Source organism: Pholcus phalangioides, unplaced genomic scaffold (assembly GCF_987345545.1).
Source record: "Pholcus phalangioides strain wild (caught in Gottingen) unplaced genomic scaffold, Ppha-v1.0 ptg000029l_1, whole genome shotgun sequence".
Lineage (NCBI taxonomy): Eukaryota > Metazoa > Arthropoda > Arachnida > Araneae > Pholcidae > Pholcus > Pholcus phalangioides.
The window spans coordinates 6,723,660-6,742,209 of record NW_028301619.1 but is presented as its reverse complement, the minus strand read 5'-3'; the positions used below and the strand labels follow the sequence as shown (position 1 = coordinate 6,742,209).

Sequence of the window (18,550 nt, the reverse complement as noted above, 5' to 3'; positions counted from 1 at the left end):
CTATATACATGTTTCAAGGAAACACCCTATTTTCTGGACATTATGCCGAAGTGAACTCGGAAAGGAAAGTCATCTTGTCTCCGCCGGGACTCGAACTCAAGCCCTCTTGCATACACCGGGCATACCGGCATAATGTCCAGAAAATAGGATGTTTCCTCGATATCTTAGGCTGAGAAAAAGCCATCTATCTCTATATACATGTTTGTTTGAAAAAATTAGAACAACCCAGGAATTTCCTAGAGCAGTTCCTGAAATGCTCAAGTTGGAAGGCAAAAATTAACAGTGCGGTTATAATTTGCATTTTCACCTTCTAAGATAAGCATATCATTGGCAAAAAATTTGCATAAAGTAGATTGACCGAGTCCTAAAATTCTAAATTACTTTTTCTTCTTTGTTTCAAAAAATGAGAACATTTGATTTAAAATGGATTATTACGTGAATATTTTCATACAAATGTACATAAACTTGATCGAATAATAATTCGATTGAATAAGTGTTGAATGTTTTTCCTGGTTATGTATGTAAGCCTAGAATAGCTCAATTTTGGCATTATGGGTAAAAGACGGGACATTTCTGTAAATGCAATTTTTATCGAAATAAAGAGTGCATTTGCTTGGACAGTATAAGAAAACGCGTGCTGTTATCGTACGAATATATTGTACTGTGGTCATTTTTGGCCTTAACCATCAACTTCATGCATAAATTCAATGTCTTGATGCATAAAATCCATGGTCAGGACCAAAAATGTCCGCAGTACAATGTATTTGTATGATAACACACACATCACGAGTTTTCTCATACTATCCTAACAAATGCAAACTTTGCTTCTATAAATTGCTATCGGAGAAATGTTCGGCTTTTTTACCCCTAATGCGAAGATTGAACTATTCTATGTGTTCATACATAACTACGAACGACATACTGTGCAACACTTAATCGATCAAGTTGATGTAAATTTTTCATGAAAATATTCATGTAATAATCCGCGTTCAATCTACTTTATGAAAAAATTTTGTCATCCATATGCTCAAAAAACACCTCGTAGAAGATCAAAATGCAAACTGCAACTGCACTGTTAATTTGGACTTTCCAACAAAAGCATTTCATGAACTGCTCTTGTAAATTTCTGGGGTGTTCTCTAATTTTTTTAAACAAACGTGCATTTACAGTTGTCGCGTGAGTTAGAATATTATATTAAACGGGGAAAAGTTTTTGAAATGATTTAACATTAAGCAGGGACTTTTCTTTGTCTCTATGGGCGAAATTTTGGTTCTGGGGATTTTATCCGAGAGCGGGGTATCCGTTTATCCGTATAAATAAGCGGGGCGACTGCATTTTCACGAAAAATTCGAGACGGTCAAAAGCTGTGTAAAAAAATGGGGAAAGTCCCGTACGGGGTCTCGCCAAAATGATCTTAATACCGTTCTCTCAAAGTTTTGTCACATACGGCTCCTTTGCCCAATTTTGGGGCTCCCGGAATAAATTATAGTAGATATATTTTCCCTTATAAAAGAACCACTTCCAAGCATAAATAGGCACACAAATCAATATTCCCAGCTCCCCGCGATGCCTCTGACAAAGTTTAGAGACGGCGACGCACACTTTGAGAAACACTGTCTTAACCCATTTTTGACTGACCTTGTGTTTGCGCAACGCTTTGTTTAATTTTTTTTTCAATCAGTATTCATACAGATTTTAGTATGAAATAATAAAATAATAAGTGATAAAATTTGACTTTACACTTTACAGACAACGCAATGACAAAAAATCTCTATAACCGTATATATAAATACCATATGAACAATAGACGCAAAAGTTTAGACAAAGTCAAGTTCTCAGCAGAGTAAATATTATTAAAAATCCAGTTCGATGTCCCTTCTCCTTAATAAGTTAGTTTATGCAATTAAGTTTTGCATTATCTGTGGCTTAAAATTATGCCAATTAACTCTGAAAGAAAGATCCGAGATCGTGTACAGACGAATACTATCAATTATTTTCATAGACCTCTCGACAAACTGTAGAGAAACAGAGAAACATGTTAAATCAATATAAAATTTTCCAAAAACTCAAATATGTTACTAAGGTACCCACAGTTACCATATCATATATAAAAAAAATTGTGCAATTTGGTCATGAATTTGAGGAGCGCTGTGTCAAATATAGCTTAAGAAAAAGATCGTAGTAGAGAGGGAGGAATTTCCGTAAATAAAAATTTCTGCAAAAGATGGCGCCATTAACGATACACCGTCTGAACCGTGGATTAATTTTGTTATGAAAAAAATTATCAACCGTAAAAAATCCGTTATCAAGGTGAAAGATGGAAACAGAAAAAATTTTCTAGATATTGCATATATTTATAGATGATAAAATTTTAAAATTTATATTTAAAAAAATAGAAAAAATATTTTTAAATTAAATTGATTTGGATATTATATATAAATCAAATACTAAAAATAAGTAAAAGTGCTAAAAAAACAGCATGAAAATTCCTTGATTTTGACGTTTTTGTAAAATTCGGACACGAAGATGATTGACCTTACGGGATTTGGATTCCCATCCAAAGAAGAAAAAAAAAAGCTGGAATCAATGCAATAGCCTTGGCTACTTACAGTTAATAAGAACATGACACGTTCAGTTGCGGTTTCGCATGATGTCATGACTCATGATCATTTCCATGTAATAATCCCCACCCGGAATGACCAATCATTTAAAGGTTACAGGATTTTCCAGGGTGGGGCGTTCCATCCAGTCTGTACTCAATCAATTTCATTCAAAACCATCAATTATATTTGAACTTTTCTCGCGTAAATATGACTCGAAAATATTAAAATTCCCTTTTTTAGTAAATACCATAAATTTAAATTAATCATTGAGTGATTTCATTTCATCAAATTAACCACAGAAAAATTATGAAAAAGTGAATTTTTATCCGTATCCGACTACGTTTAAGGCAACCGACTAGATGAAGGGCACTTTCTTTCTTAAAACAGTGCGGTTTTTACAAAACAGGTGTGGTTTTAAGCATTAATACTGTACATAATGAGGAAATGCAATGAAATTTCTGAAATATTACTATAAATTTTTGAGATATTTTATATTATATTCTCAAAATCAGCTTATTCTCAGCAGTAACGTATCACTGTATATATACTGAAAACTACAGCATATATTAGAATATTTTTGGTACTGCATGTTGCGCTATGACTGCTATATGTGCAATGAAATAAAAGTTTTAAGAAACGAAAAATATTTTTTGAGATATGGAAGTTTTCGTGAAACTACATAAATTTTGATTTAAAAAAAGTTCAATATTTTTTTTTTCCAAACAGCTGTTAAACATTAAATTCGGAATATATTACCAAGATGCTAGCTCATTGCACAGCTAAATGTTATCTAGAACGCTATTATAAAAATTTCATGAGAATATCTTGCGCAGTTTTTGAGAACTTTAGTTTTGCGGGGAATAAACTAACGAAAAAATGAATTTTCAAAAAACGCGTTTGAAAATTGTTTGTTGCCTTTGGAATCATTGTTCCAAATGATTTAAATCGCCCATAACTTTGTTTTTAATTAATGCGTATACAAGAATTAAACAATTTTTGATTCTTTGTAAACATTCCTTCAAATAAATAATTTTAATTATAATTGTTTGAATTCTAATTTGAATTATAATGAATTGTAAATTTTAGTTTGAAATTTATAAAACAATTTTCGATAATTTTCAAAAGATTCGTCATTTGAACGTAATTGCGTCAAACGTCATTTTGGAAGATGATGACGAGTTTTTTATATTTTATGAAAGCCTATTTTGTGATTCCAAAACAGGCCTTGTTTTTTATATGACACTTGGACCTGGATTACACTATAAAAGTTCGATAAAATATATTTTATAAAACTTGGAAAAAAACAACCGATAAGCCCATTACATTCGAGCGAATGTAACCGATCCGCTCATTAGATCGGGATCACACTGTAAAAGTTTTAGAAAAGTTCTCTTATGAAGCTTGAAAAATGCAACCAATAAGTGTATCGGGTACATTCCAGCGAATGTAACCTATAGCCTTGGTTTTTTTTTTTTTCAAGTTTCGTAAAAGATCTTTTATCATACTTTTATAGTGTAATCTCGGCTTTAGAACCGAAGTTATGACCACTTTAGTACTGCGTTTTACATGCAAGTATAATCTGTGAATAAAAACTTTAAACGTGTTTTACGAAGAATACTATTTTTGACATTTTACTTGTGAGTTTGAAACATGATTTCTAAAAATCTATATTGATTGCATCATTGCGAAATTTTAATATTATATTTAGCCATATATTTTTAAGGTGTTAGGACCAAAATCTATCACATGTATTTTATACACGATATGTGGAATGAAATTTAAAAAAAATTCACGTGTGCATCAAGGGATTTTGGTGTAACTTAATGAGCATGCCATACAATCTTTTAAATTTTGATTCATAACCTGCATCATCACTAGTTGAATGTACTGTGAAAAAAAAACAAAAAAAAACATTTCATTAATAGAACTTTTTGCAATCGTGTTTCGAATATTACATGAATTTTTCTTAAAATTTGATGTAAAAATGACTTTCCAATAGAAAATAACATAGTAAGTCCAAAATGTATTATTGTTTTCACCATTTTGAGACGCTTTCTATCGAAAAATGCTATTAAAGTTTACTCCAGTACCATTTTATAGAAAAAGTGACAAGAAAAAAATGTCTTTCTTTTACTTTAAGAAAAACACGTTTTTCACTGAATTCTAGAAAATTCTATTTATTTCATGTAGACAGGATATTTACGCTTCATGATGATGTTGATATGGCGACGGTTCTTTAAGAGTTCATTCCCAATTGCTGTTTCGAAAAAGAATTTATTCTTGGAAAGCTTGCAAAACTTTCCCGTGAGACGGAGTTATGTAAATTTTTTGTTTAGAGGATCTAAAGAATCTCGTAATTTTTTTCCCTTTACTAGTTGCAGAATGAAGCAAAACAGCAAATAATTCTAAAATAATCTACTTTTTGTATTTATTACGCAAATATTTTCCTGTTGATTCCATAAACCAGTGTGTCTCAACTTTTCTGAAAACAAGGATCAGTAAAATGTCTGAAACAATTTGACGGACCACTCGTATCCTGTATTGCAGGTCATTCATAATTTCGTTGTTCCAATTTTTTTTTTCATTTGTCCCGTTTATTCATCGATACTTATTTGAATTTGTAATGATTACTAAGGTCGTAACACGCACGGCGTTTTTATAATATGAATTATATTATGATAATTATCGCAAAATAATTATAAATATTCATCTCACATATTTGTCGGATTTAACGTTTTTTCAGCAAATTTTAATTACGATCCCGTATTTTACGGATTATTATTTAAAAAAAAGATCCCAGTTTACTGTACTTTTCTCAATAGAATATGGTCATCAGATCAATAGAATATTTTTTCGTGCAATACTGTTTATATTTTTATTAACTGCGATTTGTAGCAGCCTTTGCAATTTTAGCAGTAATTAGCAAATTGCATTTAAAGCAATAAATTGACATTTTTGGCAAAATTTAGTGATAGCCTGTATTTAAGATTCCACTTTCCTGCATTCTACTCGATGATGTATGATGGTATGAAGGTGTAATTTTATTTGAACTCATATGAATATTACTGATATCAATTAATAATTAAATAATTTTGTCAAGTCTGCCTCTGGAACACCTATGCCAACATTTGGGGTCTCCAACATTTCAGACACGGCTGGCCAAATTGAAACTTCCCACGAAACAAGCGGGCCACCTATGCATGCAATTTAGTGACATAATAGAAGGCCAATGGGGCCCCGAGTTAAACGGGGACAAAAATAATGGAAGACTTTTATTTATTCTGAAATTTTTTCTTTCATCAATTATCAATTTTGATTGGTTCTGGAAGAATTTTTTTTCAACAATTCTGAAAAAGTGTTTAATTAATTACTGATTAATAATTAATTCTCAAATTAGTTTTAGTCTGAAATCACTTTAAATGATTCTTTAATAAATTTATTTCTGTAATTCTTGAAAATTATTTTCTTCCTCGAAATATCTTGAAATCATTTCTTTCAATAATTATGCAATTACTCTTTTATTGATTGTGAAATAATTTCTACAAAATTAATTTATTAATTTCCTACAAAATTATTTTTTTCACTAATTCTAGAATCATTACATTCATCAATCTGCAATAATTTCTCTCATTAATTCTTAATTTCCGTCAATTTGTTCTGGAATTTTTTTATTAATTCCGAATTTTCATCAATTTGTTCTGGAATTATTTCTTCAATTAATTCTGTGTTTTCATCAATTATTTCTTTCATTTATTTCCGAATATCCTGTATCAATGATATTCATTCTGTATCAGAATGAAAATCCTGTTCGAATTCATTCATTCTCGAATTATTTCTTTCATTAATTCTGCGTTTTCATCACTTTGTTCCGGAATTATTTCATTTTTTTATTCCCGAATTATTTCTTTCATTTATTCCCGAATTATTTCTTTCATTTACTCTCGAATTGTTTCTTTAATCAATTCCCAAATTATTCCTTTCATCAATTCTGAAATTATTTCTTTCATTAATTCTAGAATTAATTGTTTTTCGATGTTTTCAACCATTTTCTGAAAATGATCACCGGGCCACAAGAAGACACACCGAGGGTCAAATGGGCCCCGCGGGCCATGCGTGGAAGACCCTTGACACCTATGGCATCGTCGCGGACCGCGGACCACAGGTTGAGAAACGCTGCCATAAGAAGATGGATGAACGGGCGTTCGGAGAAGGAAACGAAGGATAAAAACGCAACGCAAGATTCCTTGTATAAAGAACTCGAAAGTACCGTTTAAAAGATTACAAAAGCGGGAACTATTTGTTATTTTGTTTTCGGTTTTTACGTCGCCATCGCCGTCATCGTTTCGAATCGCAGCGACCTCTATCGACGGAACAAAGAACTGTTCAAGTCATTGGCCGCTCGCTTTTTACTTCAGCATCCCGGAGAGAAAGAAAACACGGGGAATGTGTTGAATGTTATCGTTATTTTTTATTGTTATACTTCAATACTGTTGGTTTTTTTTTTCTAGAGGAGAAATGAAAATTCGCAAATTTCGTCTCGTTTCTCGGATACCACGGAAAACACGGTAAGTTGCGATTTTTTTTTTATTTCCCGATTTTTTTATTACGAACTAAAAAATTTTATTACGACCTATTTTTATAATTCTAGAATATTCTATTTTCGGTCGTGTGAAAGCTATTTAACATGAGAGAGAGAGAGAGAGAGAGAACAGAGAGCTCTCTCTCTCTAAATAAACCGCTTCAGACGCAATAACTAGTGCGTCGTTATCTTTTTTTTTTGTTCTTTTTGGAAGTAAACATGTTTACATATACAAATCGCATTGGAAGAGTGTGATCGAGTTTGTGATCAGGACAATCAATTGCCATATATTTTCAAGGGATTTCCTCGATGTGGACCGGAATTGCTTCTTAATTATCTTCCGCTGCACGTGGATCGCATTGATATTGATGGATGGTTGTCATTTTTTTTTCGTTATACGGGGTGTCCTGTAAGTCAGAGCAGTTCTACGGGTGAGGTCGCACCGGGCCCCGTGGTTTCGAGGGTGGAGGGGACCGGCACTTACGGTAGTGGAAGTGAATTTGTTTGTTTTGTACATCAAATATATTTTCGATTTTGAGACTTTTTTTTGTCGTATTAATTCTGAATTTTCATCAATTTCTTTGGTTAGTTCTGAATTTTTATAATTTCTGGGATTTTTCTCTGATTTATTCTGAATTTTCAACTGAAAAATCTGGGATTTTTTCTCTCATTAATTATGAATTTCTTTCAATTCTGGGATTTTTTCTGTCATTAATTCTGAATTTCCATCAGTTCTGGAACAAATGTTTTCATTAATTCTGAATTTCCATCAATTCTGGAACTAATTTTTGCATTAATTCTGAATTTACGTCCATTCTCGAACTATTTCTGCCATTAATTCTGAATTTCCATCATTTCAGGGATTATTTCCTCTCATTAATTCTCAATTTTCATCAATTCTGGAAATTTTTTCTTTGACTAATTCTCAATTTTCATTAGTGAGTAGATATTTTTCAGTATTCCAGTATATTCTGTGATAATACACGTGTCCTTGTCTGCCGATTCCCTTCCTCCACAAAATATACAGAGTGCAAAGCAAACAGGGGGTATGGCATTTCACTGGTGGAAAATGATGCTAAAGGTTTTTCCAATTAGAAAAAGTTTCCTAAATAATGTGTAGTACTCAGATATATGTCATTCATGTTTCAAGGGGTTGTATAGTTATTAAAATAAAAAAATTAACATCTTATACAGTTCCCGCGCGCCCAAAAACCCAATTAAAAAGTTGTATCCCTGTCTATCCTGATGCCAACAAAAAAAAAAAAAAATCCACGTTTTTAAGTGTGTTCACTGAGATTTTCGAATTCGAAAAACGGAGGAAAGTTGGGAAAAAGAAACAGCTCTCTAAATGCGGAAAACTTTTTTACCCGCATTTTAACTCTGCTTTTTCCCAACTTTCCTTCGTTTTTCGAATATCTCAGTGAATATTGCACTTGGAAACGTGGAATTTTTTTGGTTGGCGTCAAGAGAGACAGGGATACAACTTTCTAATTGGGTTTTTGGGCACACGGGGACTGTATAGGAAGTTAATTTTTATTTTAATAACTATACAACCCCTTGAAACATGAATGACATATATCTGAGTACTACACACGTTATTTAGGAAACTATTTTTAACTAGAAGTATATCTCACTAGGACCAATGGTTCGTGAGTAAAATGCAATACCCCCCGTTTGTTTACTATGCACCCTGTATGAAATCTGGTATAAGGAGCCCCGAAATAATTTTCGCACCGGTACCAGCGTCTGATAAAGGCGGCAATGCTGTAAGTCCTAATCGGCCTTATCGGGAGACACACAACACTGCAACAGTATATATTCCCAAATATTTTGTAGATCAAAAGAGGTTTTTTATTTTATTTTACATAACTGGTGCTTAGTTTGACTGAGCTTGATAAAATATGAACTTGACTGCTTAAAAAAAATTGAAGACATATTCAAAATTAATTCAAACTTAACATTTATTGTTTGGTTAAAATTGTATAACGAGTTATTTAGTTAAAAATAAACATTAACAAATCTGACGTGGCCGATTAGGTTACACAGGGGTCTTCAACCTTTAATACATCGCGGGCCGAATTGAACCTCCAACGAGCCCGCGGGCCACCAACTCATTAGTGAGGTATTTAGAATAATAAGATGGAATCCAGATTTATACAATGGCACACTGACATCTTAACAGAAGGGCCAACGGAAACCCCTAAGCAGGGCCGTCTTAAGAGCATCATGGGCCACTGGGCCAAGTGATTTTTCTGAGGCCCTACTAGGTAAATTCTGGAAAATTTCAACCAGATCTCATTTTTTTGAGGCCCTCTTCGCTTGAGGCCACCGGGCCGTGCCCGGGTGGGCCCATACCTTAAGATGGCACCGCTCCCAAGTTAAACGGGGCCAAAATTAATTTAAGTCTTTATCTATTTTGAAATTATTTCTTTTATTAATTATCAATTTTCATTAGTTCTAAAATTATTTCTTCCTCCGATTCTGGAAACGTTTCTGATAAATTTCTTCTTGTAATTATTCTAAATTACTTTGAATAATTCTGTAATTATTTATCCTTAATTACTATTCAGAGCAATTAGTTACTAACCCTGAAATTCCTTCAATATATGAAAAGATTTTGAAAGCATTTCTTTCATCGATTCCGGAAACATTGCTTTTATTAATTCTGAAATAATTTCATTCGATAATTCTGAAATTATTTTTTTTATCAATTATGAAATTATTATTATCATCAATTACGAAATTATTATTTCCATCAATTATGAAATAGTTCATATCGCTAATGCTGAAGTTATTTCTTTCACTAATTCTGAAAATATTTGTTTCAAAAATTAATTTTTTTAATAATTCTGGAAATATTAATTAAATGTCCATTATTAATTCAGACCATCAACTATGAATTTTTATCAATTACGAAATAATGCCAATAATTTCAAAGTTATTTCTTTAAGCCGGGATTCACTATCGAATTGTTCCATTCGATCCCCGCGAAATTGTTCTGGTAGAAAATTTGCAATGGGATCTGTACCTAAGCTGATCATATCTCTTCGATAAAAATACGGGAAATCGGGAAACATACGAGACAGCAAATTATCGCCAAAAATACTGTCAAAGGCCGATTTTTGCCAGAAAAATTTTCCAAAGTAAGTAAAGTTGCCATTAATAGCTAAAAACTATCAAAGGCGAGTAATGTTGCCATTAATAGACAAAAAATTTGTTTAAGTCAAGTATACTGACTAATTATAGTCAACTTTTGGCAATTCAGTTGCCATGACTAAGTTCACATCTGATTATAAGCTTTTCGTGTCTCGCGGAAAGTGCAATAGTTTTCTCACAAAAAAACTTAGTACAACATCGAAATCATCCGAATATTCTAGGCTACAAGTCGGTGCACCATATGACATAGTTGATACACATGACAAAATGAAGGAATTAACTTTTTATACAGTCCCCATGTGCTCAAAAACCCAATTAGAAACTTGTTGTCTTGTCTCTCTTGATGCCAACAAAAAAAAAATTCCACGTTTTTAAGTACAATATTCAGTGAGATATTCGAATTCTAAAAACGGAGGAAAGTTGGGAATAAACAGCTCCAAATGCGGAAAAACCGTTTCACCCGCATTTAGAGCTGTTTCTTCCCCAACTTTCCTCCGTGTTCCGAATTCGAATATCTCAGTGAATATTACACTAAAAACGTGGAATTGTTTTTGTTGGCATCAACAGAGACAAGACAACAAGTTTCTAATTGGGTTTTTGAGTGCACGGGGACTATAAAAAGTTAAAATTTCAATGTCCTTGGGAACATCGGTTTTATTAATTAGAAAAAAATATTTTTCTTACATGAAAGCACTTGATTTTTTCCTGAATGTGTGAGATTCCAAACTTAATTCACAAAACAAAAATTTCATTCATATGCCATAATGTACTTATGCAATAAATTTTAATTTTATAAATCTCCAGAGTTTTAAGGAAGAATAAAATTTCATTTTTTTTTTGTTTTTGATTTTTAATGTTGTTTCTATGTACACGGGTAAGTCAAAAAAACTTATAGGGAGTTTTTTCCCATGAATTTTATAGTTAATATCTCTGAACTAAAGGATAAGAAGGGGATAATGTGCGACCCCTAAAATAAATTTTCAGATTTTAAGTAACTGCACCACATTTTGAAAACTTTTTGTAATTGAAAGTATGTTTGTAAAGTCAACTGTTACAGAGATATCTGCTGCAAACAATTGCTGACAGAGATATCTGCTGCAAGCAATTGCTGACAGAGATATCTGCTGCAAATAATTTGGGACAGCCCGTATACAATTTTATAGCACCTGAGCGGCAACGATACTGCGTATCTGGTCCGAGGACCGAAAAAGTTGTAGACCCCTGCCTTAAGCTATGTTTCTGCATTTTCAAAATTTTGTCAATCCGGCATGTCGAAAGAGTCCGTATCTATGGGATTTTGATAGTGTCTGCATCAGCCACGTTAAAAGTGGCGTGAAAGTTTGAAATGAATGAAAGTGACGTAAGATGCGGTGTCTGGTCATTATGGTGGATGAGATGAAAAATTTTAGTCTATTTCGGAATGCGTTTCTTGGATGACCAGAGAAAAATGCTGCCTTACAAATGGATTCTTTTTGTTGTGTTTCACAGGCATGTGTGTCACAGAGTTAACATCGATCCATACAGTTTTGACTAGTTTTAGGAATGCAGTAATATCCCGACTTACGCGACTTTTTTTGAAAATTGCACGTTTCTCAAATTCACGCATAATCGCAGGACAATCGCTGAATTGGTAGCGATTGTTAAGTTTTAATCAAGTAAGTATTGTTTGGTCGATCGGGACAACACATGTACTGAACTACGCTGGTTTTCGAAGCTACAGCATAAGCTAGTTATAAGTTGTTAAGATGAGAAAGTTATTAAAGATAATACAATACTTTATTAGTGAGAAATGTGGAATACAGAGAAAAGGGGAGAAAAAGAATTACCAAGAAGCCAAATGGTCCTTACTGGAAATCACAAATTACAATTTGGTATGAATCCTGTAAGCATATAAATAAATAAATAAAAAGATAAAAAAATTAACACAACACAATGTGTGAACAGAAAGTAAAAAAAAACAACTAAACACAATATAACTTGGTGGATCATAGTGGCTGGCCGCACGCATGTGGTGATAATATTCCGATTGCAGGAAAAAAAAGGGAAAGTTAAAAAATTTATAATGCAAAGTAGGTCCAAATGTAATAAAGGGAAAAGAAGGAAGTTATAGGAGAGAAATTTTTATCCTAAAAGCTCTGGAATATTATTTATTGAAAACAGGTAGCGTTTTAATTTTTTAAGGTTAATAATGAAGTATTATTAATAAGGAGTTGATTAGACAAAGAGATATAGAATTTAAGGACAAGATATGAAAAATGTTTCTTACCAATCGTTTTATAGATTCTAGGGAGTAAATAGGTAGATTCGATTCTTGCAGAAGAACGAAAGGTATTCAGAGGTAAAGAATGTTATTTTTTTAAATAAAATAACTATTAGTTTTTGAAGAAATAGGGATGTCGAAGGGGTAATATATTTAGAGAATGGAAAAGTTGTAGTGAGGGAGTACAAAATAATCGTGTTAGTTATCAGTCTAATTATTCTTTTGTGCAAAGTGGTCAAAGGATATAAGTTAGTAATGCAGTCACTGCCCCAGGCGGATAGACCATAGAGTAGTTGAGAGAGAAAAAATGAGTAGTACAAAACTCTAAAAGGAAAGAGGAATTGACATAAAATTTGAGGTAAAAAAATGTGTACAACAAATAACGAAGTTTACTGTGAAGTTTTGTGATATGAGAATTCCATTTAAGGTTAGAGTCAACATAAACACCAAGATATTTGATAGAATGTACTTATTCAAGAGGATTACAATGACAAACGTTAAGGGAGCAGTTAGAATCGTGGAAAACAATATTAATATTATGGACAGGATTATTAAGTAATGAAAAATATATAAATTTAGTTTTGGATACATTAATAGTTAATTTATTAGCTGAATGAAAGCCAGAACTTTGCCACTGGACTTATCCCGTTGCCGAGATCTCTTCCAGCCCAGCTTCGTGGCAGATTCTGGAACATTAATTTATTAGCTGAAAACCAGTTGCGCATTTTAATTAAGTCGTGATTAATAGTGTTAGTCAAAGTTTGGTCGTCCGTAGCGCTATAAATAATGACTGTATCATCAGCAAATGTTATTATGTTACCAACAGTGTTAATGTTACAAAAGTCATTAATGAAAATGAGGAATAATAAGGGGACAAGAACAGAGCCTTGAGGGACGCCATTAATAGTTTTCATAATATTGCTATATTTATCACCACGTTTAACAAATTGGTATCTATTGTGAAGGTAAGATCGTAAAAGTTTAAGAGGAACACCTCTTATACCACAGAGACTAAGTTTTTCAATCGAGATTTCATGAGAGACGCTATCGAAAGCTTTTCTAATATATAAGAAAATAGCAACTCTTTTGTGAGATTTATCAATATTAGTATAGACAAGTTGAAGTAAAATCTAGAAGAGCAGATTCTGTGTTTTTGTTAGGTAGAAATCTATGTTGTTTGGGGAAGAAAAGTTAGATTTAAGTAGAAAAGGGAAGAGTCGAGATTTTATTATGGTTTCAAACATCTTGGAAACAGAATTAAGGATTGAAATAGGTTTGTAGTTATTGAGGTCGTTAGAAAATCACCAGATTCATAAATTGGAATAACTGATTCAAACTATCCGGGAAAACACCTTCTGATCATAGGTGGAGATTGACTTGGAAGTCTGGGGGGGGCAACGTCATTATTGCTGGGGGGGGCACGATGATGATGATGTCAATTCATATATACATAGATACATTAGATCAGTCGAATCCACCTTTGACGCCCGGGGGGGGGGCAATGCCTCCCGCGCCCCCTCCCCCGTATCTCCGCCCATGTCTGAAATGCAAGAATTGATAAGAGTAGACATAGTGGAGACTGTGCAAAAAGGGAAAATTTTTAAAATAGAAGAGTTAAGAATACCAGAGAGGGGAAGCAGAAGTAGGTAATTTAAATGAGAGGTAGGTAGATGTCGTGATTGTTCGAAATGTTATTTCAAGGTTTGTTGCCATTTATGCAGACTGGTCCCAATTTCATACTTGAAGTCCAATGTTTTTGCCAACCTTGAAAGATTTCATTTAATGCGATGCTCATCAATGATGCTCATCACCGGGTCTTTAACTATTAATTAATTGAAAGTTCTTTTCTTGCCTCTTTAGCCAAGGTTTTGTGGCAACATTTGTAGCTTACTACACATGAAGTTTACTTGCATAGATTTCAAGGAATATGGACCTTTTTTAAAGTCTTAATTTGCGGCCATGAAGTAATTTGGATTTTATGTAGCCATTATGATATAAATATAACATTTTATTAACTTTCAATTTAAAAAGTATATTGTGTAGGAATAACTGAATTTTTTTTCTGTTTCATTTCTTACCAAAAGGTAGGCATTTTTCCTACAAATGTTGGTCCCAATCAATTAATATTTATGTCTTTCATGCAAAATCATACCCCGATTTGCGTGGTTATTGTCGGTCCCACCTATCGCATAACTTCGGGTATTACTGTAACTTCGGCTATATAAGCTTTAATTAGGAATATTTTATTTAGAATTTGTACCATAACAGGTCATCCTCTTTCATCGTCGTCTTCTAGACTGAAATTTTCGATTTAAATCTTCGTGACATTGTTGGAATGTTGATTTACGTAAAGAATTATCTTCATAGAATTCATAAATATTTATACAGTACAAGTTTTTGAGCAACATTACCTCTATTTAAAAAAACCGAAGAATAAATAGATAAAATTCAATACAATACAATACAAATACAACGCCACAACAGGCAAATTGCCCAACGAGGTGGCTGACTTAAGAACATCATGGATCCCCGAGTCATTTTTTGGAGGCCCTACCTACTACTGCAAATGAATATTATTGGTGTGGGAGTATGTTAAATCACGAAAAGAAAATGCGTTCATCGATTAATAATTCTACCGTTTATTTCAATATTCAAGTAAATGGTGCATGAAAAAAAATGACTACTCATTAATTATCTTGAATAATAATAATTATTAGGAAAAATACGAAGTTTGACATTTTTATTCAAAAGATGTCAATGGGTAAAATTTTGGGTGAAAATATGTGAGCTGAAAGTGTAAGCAAAGACATTATTGCGACGAAGTGAATGTGTTATTTTCTGATAAAGTACGATTTAAACTTTCTACGCAATTGCTAAGGATTGAATATTTTAAACTACAAAATGACGCTTATGACACATTTACCAAAATCTCACCATTAACTCTGGACTGTCAGAAAAACAACTCTAAAATCAACTCTATTGGTCAGTATCGTGAGAAAATTATTAAACGATAAGTAAAAAAAAAACCATTTAATCTCCTAATCCTAAAATCATTCAGAGATGATCATGAGATTATCACAGGAGATGATAAATGACAATGGCAAACTACAACGATATCCATCGTCGGAAAATTGACAAATGACAACTTTTGACATCAGCAAGAGCGATACATACTTAATCTTGAAAAAAATGTTTTAATATATATATATATATCTAAAAATATTTCACTTCAGAAAAATAAATATCCATTTATATAATAAAAATTTTCAACCGGAGTTCCCTCTATCTCGTTTTTGTCTCAGATACAATCAATATCTATTACTTAATCGACTGTTATTGATAACCACATCGAATTTATAACTTATCGAAGGTTTCTCTGATTAAAAATAGTGTTCGAGATTATTACAACACGAAGCTGTAATTGTTAAAACAAGGGTGAACGAGCTAAAATAAACTGAGCACAAATACAAGAGAAGAAAATGGCTGCTCGCCAATTATACGAAAGAGAGAAAAAAAAGAGATCGTCTGGAAAAGATGCGCTCGAGAACTTGGCAATACGTTGGACAAGGACATTAAATGGAGTTCATTCCCTTTTTTACTCTCTGTGTAAGCATTAAGACGTTAAATATTTAACAGCAAAAGAATATTTTGCGAAACTTACGTGTGGAAAATATAAACCTACGGGTTGTGGGAAGCTGTTGTGTGTAAGACGGGATCCACAAAAAGACTTTCTCTTAAAATATATCTCGAGAAACGGAATGGTGGGTACAGTGCAATTAACGACAAAACATTTTTGAAATTCAGACTTGATCATGTAAATTTTTTCTCTAACGCAGCATTTCTCAACCTTTCTGAGCCGAAGGACCAATAAATTGCCGGAAACAATTCGACGGACCCGCAATTTTAAGCATGGGCGGTGTACATGCTACCCGTATTTAGCGGGATACATCCATTGTTTTCGCCGTACTGACATTTTTATTCGATGACTAATTCATTTGAATTTGTAATCTTTATTAAAATTATGGATGCGGATAATTTACATGATTTATAAATGATATTATGATAACTATGTGACAAATACTGTGTGTCTCACATATTTGTCATGTTCAACGTTTTATGGATTGCATTGAGTTAACAGCACTTCACTTCCAGTTTATTGGTATTTTTTCAGTAATTCAACCAATAATCGGTGATTTTGCCGACTTATTACAACGATTCTGGTGACAATTTGCAATATCCTGTATTTGCTCTATTTAAGATCCTAATCTCCCGTATATTTTACCTGAATGAAATAAATGAGCACTATAGTGATAATTTTTTTTTTGTGAAATAGATTGTGTTTACTGTGACTTGAAGAAATTTTGTCCTCCTGTCCTTCAGCAATTTGAGCAATAATTGTAAATTTCGTCGGCAATTGCATTTTTTTTGTGACAATATACCATATCCCGCATTTAGGATCGAAACTTTCCGTATGAAATATGGTCACCCCGAATCAGCATACGGATCACCTGTATCATCTTTGAGGAACGCTGCTCTAACATGTGTGTAGGCTGTACAGTATAGTTTTTGTAAAATCCTATATACAGGGTGCATAGGGAAGTCCCTTTATCCTGCGATAACCGTTGATCCTAGAAGCATACTTCCAATTAAAGAAAAAGTATCCAAATAACGTGTGGACCTCAGGTACATCATTCATATATTTGAGGGGTTATTAAAATAAAATTTTTTATTTAGTTAGCCTGTCCTAAAAAACACAATTAGAAAGTTGGTGCCTTGTCCCATTGCACTGCACATATCGCACTTGAAAACATGGAATTTTTTTGTTGGTCTCAGGAGAGACAGGGCAATGACACCATTTTTCATGGAGGGTTTTCAGAACAGAGTGACCAAATGCGAAAAGGTAAATTTTTTTTTATTTTAATAACAATACAAAACTCCTTGAGATATGAATGACGTACCGGTACCTGAAGTCTACACGTGGTTCGGATACTATTTCTAATTGGATGTATGCCTCTGAAACCAACGGTTCGTGAGTCATTCCCACGCTAAAAGGAGTTTCCTATACACCCTGTATATTCCGTGGGAAAATTGATTTTCATTCCTTGCAATCTTTTGATTTTCCCCTTACATTAGTCAATGATTGAGGGAAAACATCGATTTTATTTAGTCCAGTTACGTCATCAAAATCAAACCTTTTCACCAATCAACAGTTATAGGATTCGTGTCTTGTTAATGCTCAACATATGCTTCAGGCGGTTTCTTTGTTGTTTATAGGCTCTCGAATTCACTAGCAATGCTCCACGTTCTACCAACATTACCCAGGGCTCGATTCATATATAAGACCCATTTCGCATTATTTTTACATGTATAGTTCCCGCGTTAAAATGTCGTGGCGCATGCACTTTAGGATTTTGGACTCTAAAATTTAAAGCAGAAAAACTTCTTTTATGGTTCCGACTCTGGTCTTACTTTCAGGGCAATTTTTGCGGTCAGCTCCGTAGTGTTCTGTGACATTCCAGTCGCCATACTTGAAACAACGGAATCAATTCTGCATGCATGTTTTACTCGGGCCATTCACTCTTATTATCTTAAGAAATTTTGCTTCAAGATAAATAACTAACTTCAATCGGTGAATGCAGATTAATTGACTTTCATCATTGTATATCTACATCCGAAGAAAAGGGACAGGAAGGATCACATCATACTCTCTAATGGGTTTTTTGTCGCTTCCGAAATGTTTGAATGGTTGCCACGAGAATCACGAAAAAAATCTACGATTCAGAAGAATTAAGCTTCATTAGTATTAGTAAGTTGATGGAGCACTATCCGACATCAGGGTCAGTAACTTAACAATATACAGGATGTTCTCTAAATCCTAATGCAGCCGTTCGTCGTAGAGGCGTGGTTTCAGTTTGAAAAAATGCTCAAAATGTGTTCAAGAATCACTCTTTA

General features: G+C 33.1%; 1 protein-coding gene across 2 annotated transcripts in view; it reads left to right on the top strand.

The window, feature by feature from the left end:
* The first annotated feature begins 7,051 nt into the window (after positions 1-7,051).
* LOC149067624 (hormone receptor 4-like) overlaps positions 7,052-18,550 on the top strand; it is a 189,066-nt gene continuing 177,567 nt past the window's right edge. The window contains exon 1 of one of the 2 annotated variants that reach the window (XM_089252433.1): positions 7,052-7,168. The gene's annotated coding sequence lies outside the window, so the exon portion shown is untranslated. The remainder of the gene's footprint in view (positions 7,169-18,550) is intronic. The other variant, XM_089252431.1, reaches the window with a different exon arrangement.